A 13,241-nucleotide genomic window follows, 5' to 3' on the forward strand; every position below is an offset into this window, starting at 1 on the left:
CAGTGGAGAGCTCCCCTTAGACATTCCAACTTTTACCCTTCGCCTCCAGTTCCAGTCTCACCCAACCTCAGTGGAAAGAAGCCTGCTCGCATTTTCCCTCTCTGCACCCCTCATAACTTTGCATGCCCCTATCAGATCTTCCCTCATTCTCCAGTGTTCCAGGCAGTGCAGAATGAAATGCAGTTACTTGTAGTCTCTGCCATTCTGACCTTGGACGATACTCAGACGAGACATTTCATATTGCACGCTGTGTCGTTGATGGTTGGCATGAACCACACAGGAGCTCCGCCATCTTCAGCAGTGCAAAATCTTCCTATTATTCCAGCTTTAAACTTCTTCTTATGCATTTCAATGATGCCACTATCACCCGCAATTAATCCAAGACTACTATTTCGAGGGGTGATTGACAAGTTCGTGGCCTAAGGTAGAAGGAGTCAATTTTAGACAACCTAGCACATTTATTTTTCAACATAGTCCCCTCCTACATCTACACACTTAGTCCAGCAGTTGTGGAGCATACGGATCTTGGACCTCCAGAAAGTGTCCACAGATGGGTGATTGATAAGTTCGTGGCCTAAGGTAGGAGGAGATGAGTTATACAGCTCTCATTACATGTACGTGCAGTTCAACTCTTTGAGTGATTATGCAGAAGGTTTGAAGTTAATAACTCATCTCCTTCTACCTTAGGCCACAAACTTATCAATAGAAGGAGATGAGTTATTAATTTCAAACTTTCTGCATAATTATTCAAAGAGTTGAACTGCACGTACATGTAGCGAGATCTGTATAATTCATCTCCTTCTACCTTAGGGCACAAACTTATCAATCACCCATCTGTGGACACTTTCTGGAGGTCCAAGATCCGTATGCTCCACGACCGCTGGACTAAGTGTGTAAATGTAGGAGGGGACTATGTTGAAAAATAAATGTGCTAGGTTTTCTAAAATTGACTCCCTCTACCTTAGGCCATAAACTTATCAATCACCCCTCATACTTCCATCTTATAAATCGCAAGCATGGCCTGGAATACATAAGGGTCGTGTAACACAAGAATATTCTGCAAGGATGTCAACTTCCAGTCTGGGTGTCACCACTAGATGTCTGAGTCCCATGATCCTATGTGCAATATGTTTTATGGCTGGTCTTCAACGGCTGAAGAATAACATTTACCAGGCATTCCCTCCTAATGTAGCTCTGCCAATGTTACAGTCATGGCACCAAATCGCTGAACCATAACAGAACTGCATGCAATTTGTCAGCCGTGGTCTGGACACGCCGGTCTTTAATTTCAAATTAATGTTATTATGTATATTTATATATAATTATTTTATTATTAAGGTCATTAAAATAAAATAAAACCAAAAGTTTAAAAAATTTGCTGTATTTACATAAACACAAGAGGTTCTGCAGATGCAGGAAATCTCGAGCAACACACTCAAACTGCTGGAGGAACTCAGCAGGTCAGGCTGCATCTTCTGGAGGGGAGTAAGCAGTTGACATTTTGGGTTCAGACCATTCATCAGGATCTGATGGTCTCAGGGATGAAGGGTCTCAGCCTGATGAAGATATTGCTGAGATATTTGATTAAACAAACATTCAAAGTCAATTTTATTGTCATATGCACAAGTACATGTAGGTACAGACCAGAATCAGGTTTAATATCACTGGCAGACTGTATTTTGTTAAATTTGTTGCTTTGCAGCAGTGGTACATTGCGAAACAAAATAATAAAAACTATATATTATAATAAAAAGTGCATATAAAGAATTAAATTCAATAAGTATTGCAAAAAAAGAGGAAACTAAAAATAGTGAGGTAGTGTTCATGGGTTGGTTCATTGTCCATTATGAAATCAGAGGGAAAGAAGCTGTTTCTGAAATGTTGAGTGTATGTCACCAGGCTTCTGTACCTCCTCGCTATTGGTAGCAATGTCCTGGTTGATGGGGGTCCTTAATGATAGAGGCCATCTTTTTGAAGTATTGCTTTCTCAAAGTTCAAAGTAAATTTATTAACAAAGTACATATATGTCACCAAACACAACCCTGCAATTCAATTTATTGTAGACACATACAGCTCTGACTCTCAATACAGGAGCCCCTCAGGGTTGCGAACTAAGTCCCCTCCTTTACTCCCTGTATCCCTCCTTTACTCCATGACTGTATCGCCATCACAGCTCCAATCTGCTAATTAAATTTGCCAACAACACTACATCGATTGGCCTAATCTCAAACAATAACGAGGTGGCCTACAGGGAAGAAGTCATCTCACTAACACAGTGGTGTCAAGAAAACAACCTTTCCCTCAACGTCGCAAAAGCAAAGGAGCTGGTTATGGACTACAGGAGGAATGGAAACAGGCTAATTCCTATTGACATCTATGGATCTGGGGTTGAGAGAGTAAACAGCTTCAAGTTCCTCAGCATCCACATCACTGTGGACCTCATGTGATCTGTACACACCAGCTGTGTGGTGAAAAAGGAACAACAGCACCCCTTTCACCTCAGATGGTTGAGGAAGTTTAGTATGGGCCCCCAGATCCTAAAAACTTTCTACAGGGGCACAATTGAGAGCACTATGACTGGCTGCATCACTGCCTGGTATGGGAACTGTACCTCCTTTAACTTCAGGACTCTGCATAGAGTGGTGCGGACAGCCCAGCGCATCTGTAGTTGTGAACTTCTCTTGATTCAGGACATTTACAAGGTGTGTAAAAAAGGGCCTGTAGGATCATTGGGGACCCAAGTCATCCCAACCACAATCTATTCCAGCTGCTACCATCCAGGAAGCGCTACTGCAGCGTAAAAGCCAGGACCAACAGGCTCCAGGACAGTTTCTTCCACCAGGCGATCAGACTGATTAACTCACACTGATTTGAGTGTACTCTATATTACATTGACTGTTCTATTTATTATAAATTATTATAAATTACTATGATTGCACATGGCACATTTAGATTGAGACGTAACATAAAGATTTTTACTCCTTATATATGTGAAGGATGTTAGAAATAAAGTCAATTCAATTCAATACATTTATAGAATAATAACCATAACAGAATCAGTGAAAGACTGCCCAACCAGGATGCAGAAGACAACAAACTGTTCAAGTAGAAAAAGACATAATAGTAATAAATAAATAAGCAGTAAATATTGAGAACATGAGATAAAAGTGATTCCATTGGTTGTGGGAACATTTCAATGATGGAGCAAGTGAAGTTATCCCCTTTGGTTCAAGAGCCTAATGGTCGAGGGGTGGTAACTGCTCTTGAACATGATGGTGTGAGACCTGAGGCTCCTGTACCACCTTCCTGAAGGCAGCAGTGAGAAGAGAGCATGACCTGGGTGGTGGTGTTCCCTGATATTCGATGCTGCTTTCCTGTGACAGCATTTCATGTAGATGTGCTCAATAGTTGGAAGGGCTTTACCCGTGATGGACTGGGCCGTACCCATTACTTTCTGTAGGATTTTCCGTTCAAGGGCATTAGTGTTTCCATACCAGGCTGTGATGCAGACAGTCAATATACTCTCCATTATACATCTATAGAATTTCGTCAAAGTTGTAGATGTCATGCCAATTCTCTGCAAACTCCTAAGGAAGTCGTGTCTTCTTTGTAATTGCACTTACATGCTGGACCCAGGACAGGTCCTATAAAATAATAACACCAAGGAATTTAAAGTTGTTGACCATCTTCACCTCTGCCTCACGGACCTCTGGTTTCCTTCTCCTTAAGTCTATAATCAGCGCCTTGGCCTTGCTGACCTTGAGTAAGAAGCTGTTGTTGCGGCACCACTCAGCCAGATTTTCAATCTTCCTTCTATGTGATGACTCACCACCACTTTTGATTTGGCCTATGACAGTGGTGTCTTCTGAAGGCATCCTGGATGCTGGAGAGGTGAGTGCCAATGATGAAACTGGCAGAGTTTACAACTTTCTGCATCTTTTTCCAAACTTGTGCAGTGGCTCCTCCATACTAGACGGTGATGCAACCAGTTAGAATGCTCTCCATGGTGTATCTGTGAAAATTTGAGAGTTTCTTTGGTGACATACCAGTTCTCCTCAAACTCCTAATGAAATATAGCTGCTGTCATCCCTTTGTATTGCATCAATATTTTTGCCTCAGGATTGATCCTCAGAGATGTTGACACCCAAGAACATAAAACTGCTCACCTTTTCCACTGCTGATCCCTTGATAAGGATTGGTGTGTGTCCCCCGACTTCCCATTCCTGAATCAATTCCTTGGTCTTACATTGAATGTAAGGTTGCTGCTGTGACACCACTCAACCAGCTGATCTCTCTCACTCCTGTATGACTCCTTGTCACCATCTGAAATTCTGCCAACAATAGTTGTGTCATCAGCAAATTTATAGATGGCATTTGAACTGTGCCTAGCCGCAGAGTCATGGGTGTAGAGAGAGTAGAGCAGTGGGGTAAGCATACATCCTTGAGCTGCACTTGTGTTCATTGTCAGTGAGAAGGAGCTATTCTTTCCATGTGGTCCCCCAGTGCAATGGGGACGAAGGGTCTCAGCCTAAAATGTCGACTATTTATTCCCCTTCATAGATGCTGTCTGACCTGCTGAACATTTTGTGCGTGTTGCTATATGTACATTCTGTTTTGGTTTTGTTCAGCTGGAGAAAACTCTTCTCTTTGAGTCAGAAGTTGGGCGTCCAAACCACATTCCAAAATCCAAGTTCATAATCTGGACTCACGCATTAACATTAGGCAGGGTTACTCTGAAGTTAAGAGAACACAGCAATCAGTTGAAATATAAACTGAGGTCTTGTCCGCTTGATTAGTTGGATTTAAAATTAAATCACAAAACTCTCTTTGAAAATAAATAGAATTTTGATTTCTTCGTGAAACAAAGGATAGCATCTGGAAAAAGGCGGATCGGGTATGACATGCATTGTGGAAGTTGACTGTTTGGAGACCAGTTGCGAGGTGTAACATGAAATTAACTTTCTAATGTTTTTCAATGTACTTCTAATGTAATTCAACATTCTAATGTACCATTGACAAGAGCTTTTCAGGAGTGGAGTAAGTATTTTGTGATCATATTGGACAGCAGACTATTGAGGTGCACATTCCGCAGCTTCTTTATTAGGTACACCTGCTCATTAATGCAAATATATGTGTGTTATATATTTGTTTATAACATAGCATATATTTTATGTATCATTATATATTGTATATTTTATAGCCAATCATGAGGCAGCAACTTAATGTATAAAAGCATGCAGACATGGTCAAGAGGTTCAGTTGCTGTTCAGGCCAAACATCAGAATGGGGAAGAAAAGTGACCTAAGTGACTTTGACCATGAAATGATTGTTGGTTCCAGGCGGGGTATTTGAGTATCTCAGAAACTGCTGATCTTCTGGGATTTTCACACTCAACAGTCTCTAAAGTTTACAGAGAACAGTGCGAAAAACAAAAAAAGAACATCCAGTGAGCGACAGTTCTGTGGGCAAAAATGCCTTGTTAATGAAAGCGGTCAGAGGAGAATGGCCAGACTAGTTCAGGCTGACAGGAAGGTGACAGTAACTCAAATAACCACAGGTTGCAACAGTGGGGTGCAGAAGAGCATCTCTGAATGCACAACACGTTGAACCATGAAGTACCTAGGTCACAGCAGCAGACAGGCACAATCATACACTCATACACTCAGCGGCTACTTTATGAGGTACAGTTGGTATCCAACAAGTGGTTACTGAACATTTGTCTTCTTTGGCATCCAAGTAGGGTAGAACTTCATTTGAAGCAATGAGTCTGTGAAAACCATGCGTCTATCGGTCAAATTCTAAAGAACAGTGATTAATATCAGGGAAACATATTTTGTTGTGTATTTTAAGTCAGACTCTTCAATTAATACAACTAAATAAATTATGAGATATTAAAGAAGAAAAAATGAGCTTACTTTTACTGACCAATGCATCTTTAACTGGAGGAGACAGACACTGGGATTAGGACCAAGTTAATGTAGTATTGGCTAATTATTTCCATGCAGAGAAATGTAAAGCCATCAGATTCCATCCCAAAAGCAGGATCAACAATAACTGTTAAAAAGAAGTGCCAAGATATTACAAGAAAAAGTGGCAGTTCGAATCACTGCTGTTGGAGGGGTTTCTGGGTCGTGATGCTCTTGGAGATGTTACCGAAATTCTGAGATTTATGGACTGTAGTTCATATTGTCCTCTTACAGTTCTCTGGTTTTTTTGTGCTCTTGCCTGTTCTTTCTTGTTGACGATTGGCAGGCTGGGGAGTTTGGGTGCTCTGTTAGTTTTTATGTGAGGGAGGTGTTGGGGCAATTTGGGGTTTGCGAGTTTTAGTTTTTCTTTTCATGCAGGGGGATTGATGTCTTTCTTTCGACTACTTATATGGCTTTCAGTATTCTATGGCTATCTGGAGAAGACAAATTTCAGAGTTGTATTCTGCGTACATAAAATGAACCTTTGAACATTCAAAGTGTTCAAATCGTTTGTTGTCATATGCACAAGTAGATGGATGTTTGGCTGCAGCAGCGTCTCAGGCATGGAACATAGGTAGCAATCACCAGAAAAACAAATTAAGTGTAAGTTATGAGGGGTGATTGATAAGTTCATGGCCTAAGGTAGAAGGAGTCAATTTTAGAAAACCTAGCACATTTATTTTTCAAAATAGTCCCCTCCTACATCTACACACTTAGTCCAGCGGTCGTGGAGCATACTGATCTTGGACCTCCAGAAATTGTCCACAGATGGGTGATTGATAAGTTTGTGGCCTAAGGTAGAAGGAGATGAGTTATACAGCTCTCATTACATGCACATGCAGTTCAACTCTTTGAGTGATCATGCAGAAGGTTTGAAATTAATAACTCATCAGTTAATAACTCAACAGGGGTGATTGATAAGTTTGTGGCCTAAGGTAGAAGATGAGTTATTAACTTCAAACTTTCTGCGTAATCACTCAAAGAGTTGAACCCTGAGCAGAACCCCCAAACTTGGAGGACTCTTAGTCTGGCCTCCACCCTTTGGTCTGTTTGATATGGGTGACCCTACCAAGAGGCAAAGCACAAAGCCCTACACAAGCACCAGCCAACGTAGTTCTCTGGGTTGTTGAGGCATGCCAGCCTGCAAACCCTTTGACCAGGTGGTGGTCCTCCTGCAGGTTCCATACAGAATCAGAATCAGGTTTCATATCATTGGCATGTGTTGTGAAATGAGATAACTGTGTGGCCGCAGTACAATGCAATACATGATGATATAGGAAAAAACTATGAATTATAATATATATATCAAATAGTTTAATTAAATAAGCAGAGCAAAAGCATAAAAAAGTGGTAAGATAGTGTTCATGGTTTCAATGTTCATTTAGGAATCGGATGGTCGAGGGGAAGAAGCTGTTCCTGAATCATTGAGTGTGTGCCTTCAGGTTTCTCTACCTCCTTCCTGATGGTAACACTGAGAAGAGAGCATGTCCTGGGTGGTGGGGTCCTTAATGATGGATGTTGCCTTTCTGAGGCACTGCTCCTTGACAATGTCCGGGAGACTATGGAGATTAGTGTCCATGGTGGAGCTGACTCATTTTGTATCTCTCTGCAGGTTACTTCAATCCTGTGCAGTAGCCCCTCCACGAGGCCCCCCCCCCCATATCAGATGTAGCTGATGATTAATCCACAGCACTTTCAAACATTCAGCCTTTATCTCAATCTTCATAGATTCATATCATTCAATGATTCCAGTACGATAAGCGCCAAATGTGGCCCAGGAAACTTCAGTGGAAACCTCGGGGTCAGCTGAACCATGGGATATGGCAACGTGTCATCCACACACTTAAAATAGTAAAAAAAAAGTCATTTCCTAATTTGTACAAAATAATCACCTCTGAGTGAATGTGAACTTCACAAGCCACATGCTAATGTGACCTCCTCAGTCTTGCTCAAATCAAGTGATTTGTGACTTCCTGTGCCACATTGTGATTTTTTACATCCGTATGCAATGTTATTTTGTGTCCCAGTAACACTAATTTTATAGGGCAAAAAAACCCCCGTGTCATTGGGAATTAGATCAAATTGACAAAGCATTGTATAAATAATTGGCTTATATTATAAATCGTACCTTCTGCACTAAGTGACGTGTGCATTTTACTTTGAATATATCTGCTTTACTCCATTGTATATATTCAGAACTACTTTTTATTTTTTGCTAACTTTGATGATTGTGAATTCAGAAGATAAAGAAGTTTGGAGGATGCAGAAGCTGTGGCAAATACTGGCAGAGATAATCTATATGCGGTGATTCCCAACCTAGGGAACATGGACCCCTTGCTTGACAGTGTTGGTCCATGGCATAAAGAAGGTTGGAAACCCCTGATCTATAGGTAAGGTAGAAGATGAAGCTCCTCCCTGTGTCTTGTTTGGCCCATCGGGCAACAACCTTGCTGCTTCTTTAGTGTTTGTCTGTTTTATGAGGCTGAGTAGCTAGCCTGACGTTCAACCCAACACGGATGGAAGGCATACAAGGAGCTGGCCGGATTTGAACCCAGGACCACTCGCCCCAAAGTCCGGTGTGGATGCCACTACACCACTGGTCAGCCTCTAATTTATTGGTACACACTCAAAATGAAGGAGGAATGCAAGAGATCAGGCGGCACCTATGGAGGGGAATGAACAGTCGATGTTTCAGACCGAGACCCTTCAGCAGGTCTTGAAAGCAAAGGGGAAGAAGAAAGGATAGGAAGGTTGGGGGGGAGGAGAAGACATACAAGTTGGCAGGTGGTAGGTGAGACCATGGTGGGGGGGGGATGGAGGCAAAGTAAGAAGTTGGGAAGTGATAGGTGGAAGAGGTAAAGTGCTAAAGAAGAAGGAATCTGATAGGAGAGGACAAGGGAAAGGAGGAGGGGCAGCAGAGGGAGGTGATAGGCATGTGATTCTGTGCTCCTCCTCCTTCCCTTTTGAATAGCTTTACATAAATGGTTATACTCTCATAACTCCTGGTTTCAGACAGCACGGTGTAAACAAAACCAGAACATAGAAAAAGTCAGTAAATTAGGCTCTTTCCAACACTTTCTGATTTTGTTTCAGATTTCCAGCATCTGCAGAATTTTATTTGCTTTTCATGTTACTTTCCAGTTTTCCTCCCTTTGTCCTTCAAGGGGAAAATTGCTTGTCCATCTTGGCCACCATCAGGCCCCCCCCCCCCCCATCCTAATGGCAATTCCTCGTTCAATGGAGAATTGAGGTTTTGTGTTCTGTTCTGAAATAAAGATCATTGACATGAAATGCTGAAATTCTGTATAATCCTCCATAGAAGCTGCCTGACCTTCTGACCATTCCCAACAACTTTTAGATAGATATCTTATTGATTTCAAAGGAAATTACAGTGTCACAGTAGCATTACAAGTATAAATATACAAATATTATAAGAGAAGTAAGAAAGAAAAAGAAAATAAGTTACCTCAAACAGTCTAACAGGAGGAGGTCATCACTTCCCCAGTTGTAGGTTGACTCATTATAGAGCCTACTGGCTGAGGATAAGATTGACCTCATGCAACGCTGTTTGGAGAGGCGCAGTTGTCTTAAGACTATTACTAAAAGTGCTCCTCTGTGCAGAGGATGAGAAACATTGTCCAGAATTGCCAGGATTTTCCATAGGGCCCTTTGTTCTACCACAGCCTCCAGTGTGTCCAGTTTGATTCCTATAATAGAGCCAGCCTTTCTAATCAGTTTATTGAGCCAGTTGGTATCATCTGTATTGATGCCATTGCCCCAGCACATCACCGCATAGAAGACTGTACTGCTGACTGGTAGAACATGTGAAGGGGAGGCCTGCATACCCCAAAGCACCTCAGTCTCCTTAGGAAGTAGAGGTGACTCTGGTCCTTCTTGTACACGGCCTCTGTGTTGGTGCTCCACTTAAGTCTGTCATCCAGATGCACCCCCAGGTTTTTGTAGGTCCTCACCACATATATTTCTTGATCATCATTAGTAACAGAGAGCAATGCAGGCTTAGTCTTCCTAAAGTCATCACCATCTCCTTTGTCTTACAGATGTTGAGCTGCAGATGATTCAGCTTGCACTATTTGACAAAGTCCTCCTGTCCTCCCTTTATACACCCAACTGTTGCTGAGTCATTAGCGAATTTCTGCAGATTGTCATGACTCAGTGTTGTATCTAAAATCACACAAACTGTGGTCTGCCAGTCAGGTAGTCCATTATCCAGAATACGATGCTAGTGCCAGCCTGCATTGAACAGAGCTTTTCCCCCAGCAATGAGGTCTGTATGGTATTGAAGTGCTGCCCTGCTTATCCAAACAGAAGCAGGCAATGGCAAACCACTTCTGCAGAGAACAATCACGGTCATGGATAGAGAAAACAATAATCAGATTAAAAACAGATGGAAGACCATGATGATACACATCATATGACACGTCACATAATGGCAATGATGATTGATTTACCTGATTCTAGCTCAATTCACTGCGTAATTATTGGACCCGTATAAACAACAGGCGAGACAAGATTTCATTGTATCTTGGTACAGTGGAGTGAAAGGGTTAACAGGTGAGGAGCATTTGATGGCTCTGGGCTTGTACTCACTGGAGTTTAGACGAATGAGGGGGGGGATCTCATTGAAACCTATCAAATTTTGGAAGACTTGCATACAGTGGATGTGAAAAGGATGTTTCTTATAGTGGGAGAGCCTAAGTCTAGAGGGCACAACCTCAGAATAGAGGGACATCCATTTGGAACAGAGTTGAGAAGGAATTTCCTTAGCCAGAGGGTGGTTAATCTGAGGAATTCATTGCCACAGAGGACTGTGGAGGCCAAGTCATTGGGTATATTTAAAGCAGAGGTTGATAGGTTCTTGATTAGTTAGGGCACCAAAGTTTATGGGGAGAAGGCATGAAAATAGAGTTGAGAGGGATAACAAATCAACCATGATCGAATGGTAAAGCAGAATGGATGAGCCAAATGGCTCCTATGTCTTATAGTCTTATGGTCTTATATGTGATACTACTAGATCAAACCAAAAACCATCTAGGCATAGCAGATATTCAGTAATAAAGCTGCATTTTTGTTTTCTTCTGCCACCCCAGAGCATTTTCCATTCTCCCATCTCAACTATACAATTGTGCTTTACAGCCCATCCCATGTCCGTGAACTCAACTCCCACATTTTCAATATTTTATACCTCTACTTGGTAATCTCTAATAAGGTTAAATATATCTAAGCCCTATTCTCGATTCCTGACAACATCCCTGGAATCTGCAACCTCCTCTAGTTTAAGGTGATTGGAGGGAAGTACGGGGTGGGGGGGGGGGGGGATGTCATAGGTAATTTTTTTTTACAGGAGAGTGGTGGGTGTGGATTATACATGGCCAGGGATACATTTTGGAGATTTAGAATTAATTTTAAAGTTCTCAATTGTCTTGACACAGGAGAACATCATAGAATTGCTTTTGTATTATAATCCTGCTCGAGCTCTCTGGTCTTCTGCCGGTCTCTTAAATTTAAACAACCTCCCTCAAAAGATAGTTGGCAGGTCAGCTTTTTCAAATTAGGTTCCTAAACTGTGGAACTCAATACCCCAAACTACAAGAACTTACTTTTAACTAGCTTTCTTTTGTCTTTTATTTTCATGTTTGCACTTTATCCCATAGGAAAGCTCTTTGAAGTACATTGGATGAAAGTGCTACATAAATAAGATTATTAATATTATAATTGAAGAAACTCTTAGTTGGCATACGAATGATAGAAAAATGGAGGACTAAGCAAGAAGGCAGTGTTGATCTTAGAGAATGTTAAAATGCCAGCACAGCATTGTGTCACCAATTTTTGGGCACCAACATACCAAGTCCACAACTTGCTAACCCTAACTTGTACATCTTTGGAATACGGGAGAAAACTAAAGCACCCAAAGGAACCCCATGCAGTGACAGGGAGAATCATGGACTCTCTGCAGACAGTGATGGATAGATAGATAGATAGATAGATAGATGATCAGCGTAAAGAGGTGAGAGAGGGTGGTGAGGCAGCAGCTGGCAAATGATAGGTAGATCCAGGCGAAGAGCAGTTAATGGAACCAAAAGAAATAGGGAAGGTAGTTCAGGGGAAGAGAGGTTGATGGAACCAGATGAAAGAGGGAAGGTGGATCCAGGTAAGGAGGGGTTGATGGAACCAGATGGAAGAGGGAAGGTGGATCTAAGTGAGGAGGGGTCGATGGAACCAGATGGAAGAGGGAAGGTGGATCTAAGTGAGGAGGGGTCGATGGAACCAGATGGAAGAGGGAAGGTGGATCTAAGTGAGGAGGGGTCGATGGAACCAGATGGAAGAGGGAAAGTGGATCTAAGTGAGGAGGGGTTGATGGAACCAGATGGAAGGTGGATCTAAGTGAGGAGGGGTTGATGGAACCAGATGGAAGAGGGAAGGTGGATCTAAGTGAGGAGGGGTTGATGGAACCAGATGGAAGAGGGAAGGTGGATCTAAGTGAGGAGGGGTTGATGGAACCAGATGGAAGAGGGAAGGTGGATCTAAATGAGGAGGGGTTGATGGAACCAGATGGAAGAGGGAAGGTGGATCTAAGTGAGGAGGGGTTGATGGAACCAGATGGAAGAGGGAAGGTGGATCTAAGTGAGGAGGGGTCGATGGAACCAGATGGAAGGTGGATCTAAGTGAGGAGGGGTTGATGGAACCAGATGGAAGGTGGATCTAAGTGAGGAGGGGTTGATGGAACCAGATGGAAGAGGGAAGCTGAATCCAGGTGAGGAGAGGTCAATGGAACCAGATGAGTGAGAGAAGGGTGGAAATAGTAATAGGGTGTTGGAGGTGATTGTGGATACAACAAAGGGTTGCACATTGTTAAGAAAGCAAGGTGGAGATAAAGGATATTTTGGTTTAATTCCTTACTGCTCGTGGATGTTGAGCAATTGCAGCACCAGTCTCAATGCTAATGCCTGTGCAATTCAACAACCCAACAACAATCTCCTTTGTGACAAAAGCACAGGATTAAAAACTCAAGTTTATTTATCACATGAACAACGTGAACAAAGGTCACGTCTTTCAGGCAGTTCACGAAATACTTCTTTTACTTCTTCTTTCAAATGTGGTTCTGCCCCTATTGGAACCTGTGATTTACAGCCTTCAGGCTGATTGAGTGATCTGGTGTTTTGCTGTCTCCAAGTGAGTTCAGTGAGGTTTCGAGCAGAGTGTGCGCCCTAGAAGCCAAGAAGCCTGGAGATAGGCTCAAGCCTATGATTAACTCAA

The sequence above is a fragment of the Hemitrygon akajei genome, chromosome 22, assembly GCF_048418815.1.
Source record: "Hemitrygon akajei chromosome 22, sHemAka1.3, whole genome shotgun sequence".
NCBI classification, from domain to species: domain Eukaryota; kingdom Metazoa; phylum Chordata; class Chondrichthyes; order Myliobatiformes; family Dasyatidae; genus Hemitrygon; species Hemitrygon akajei.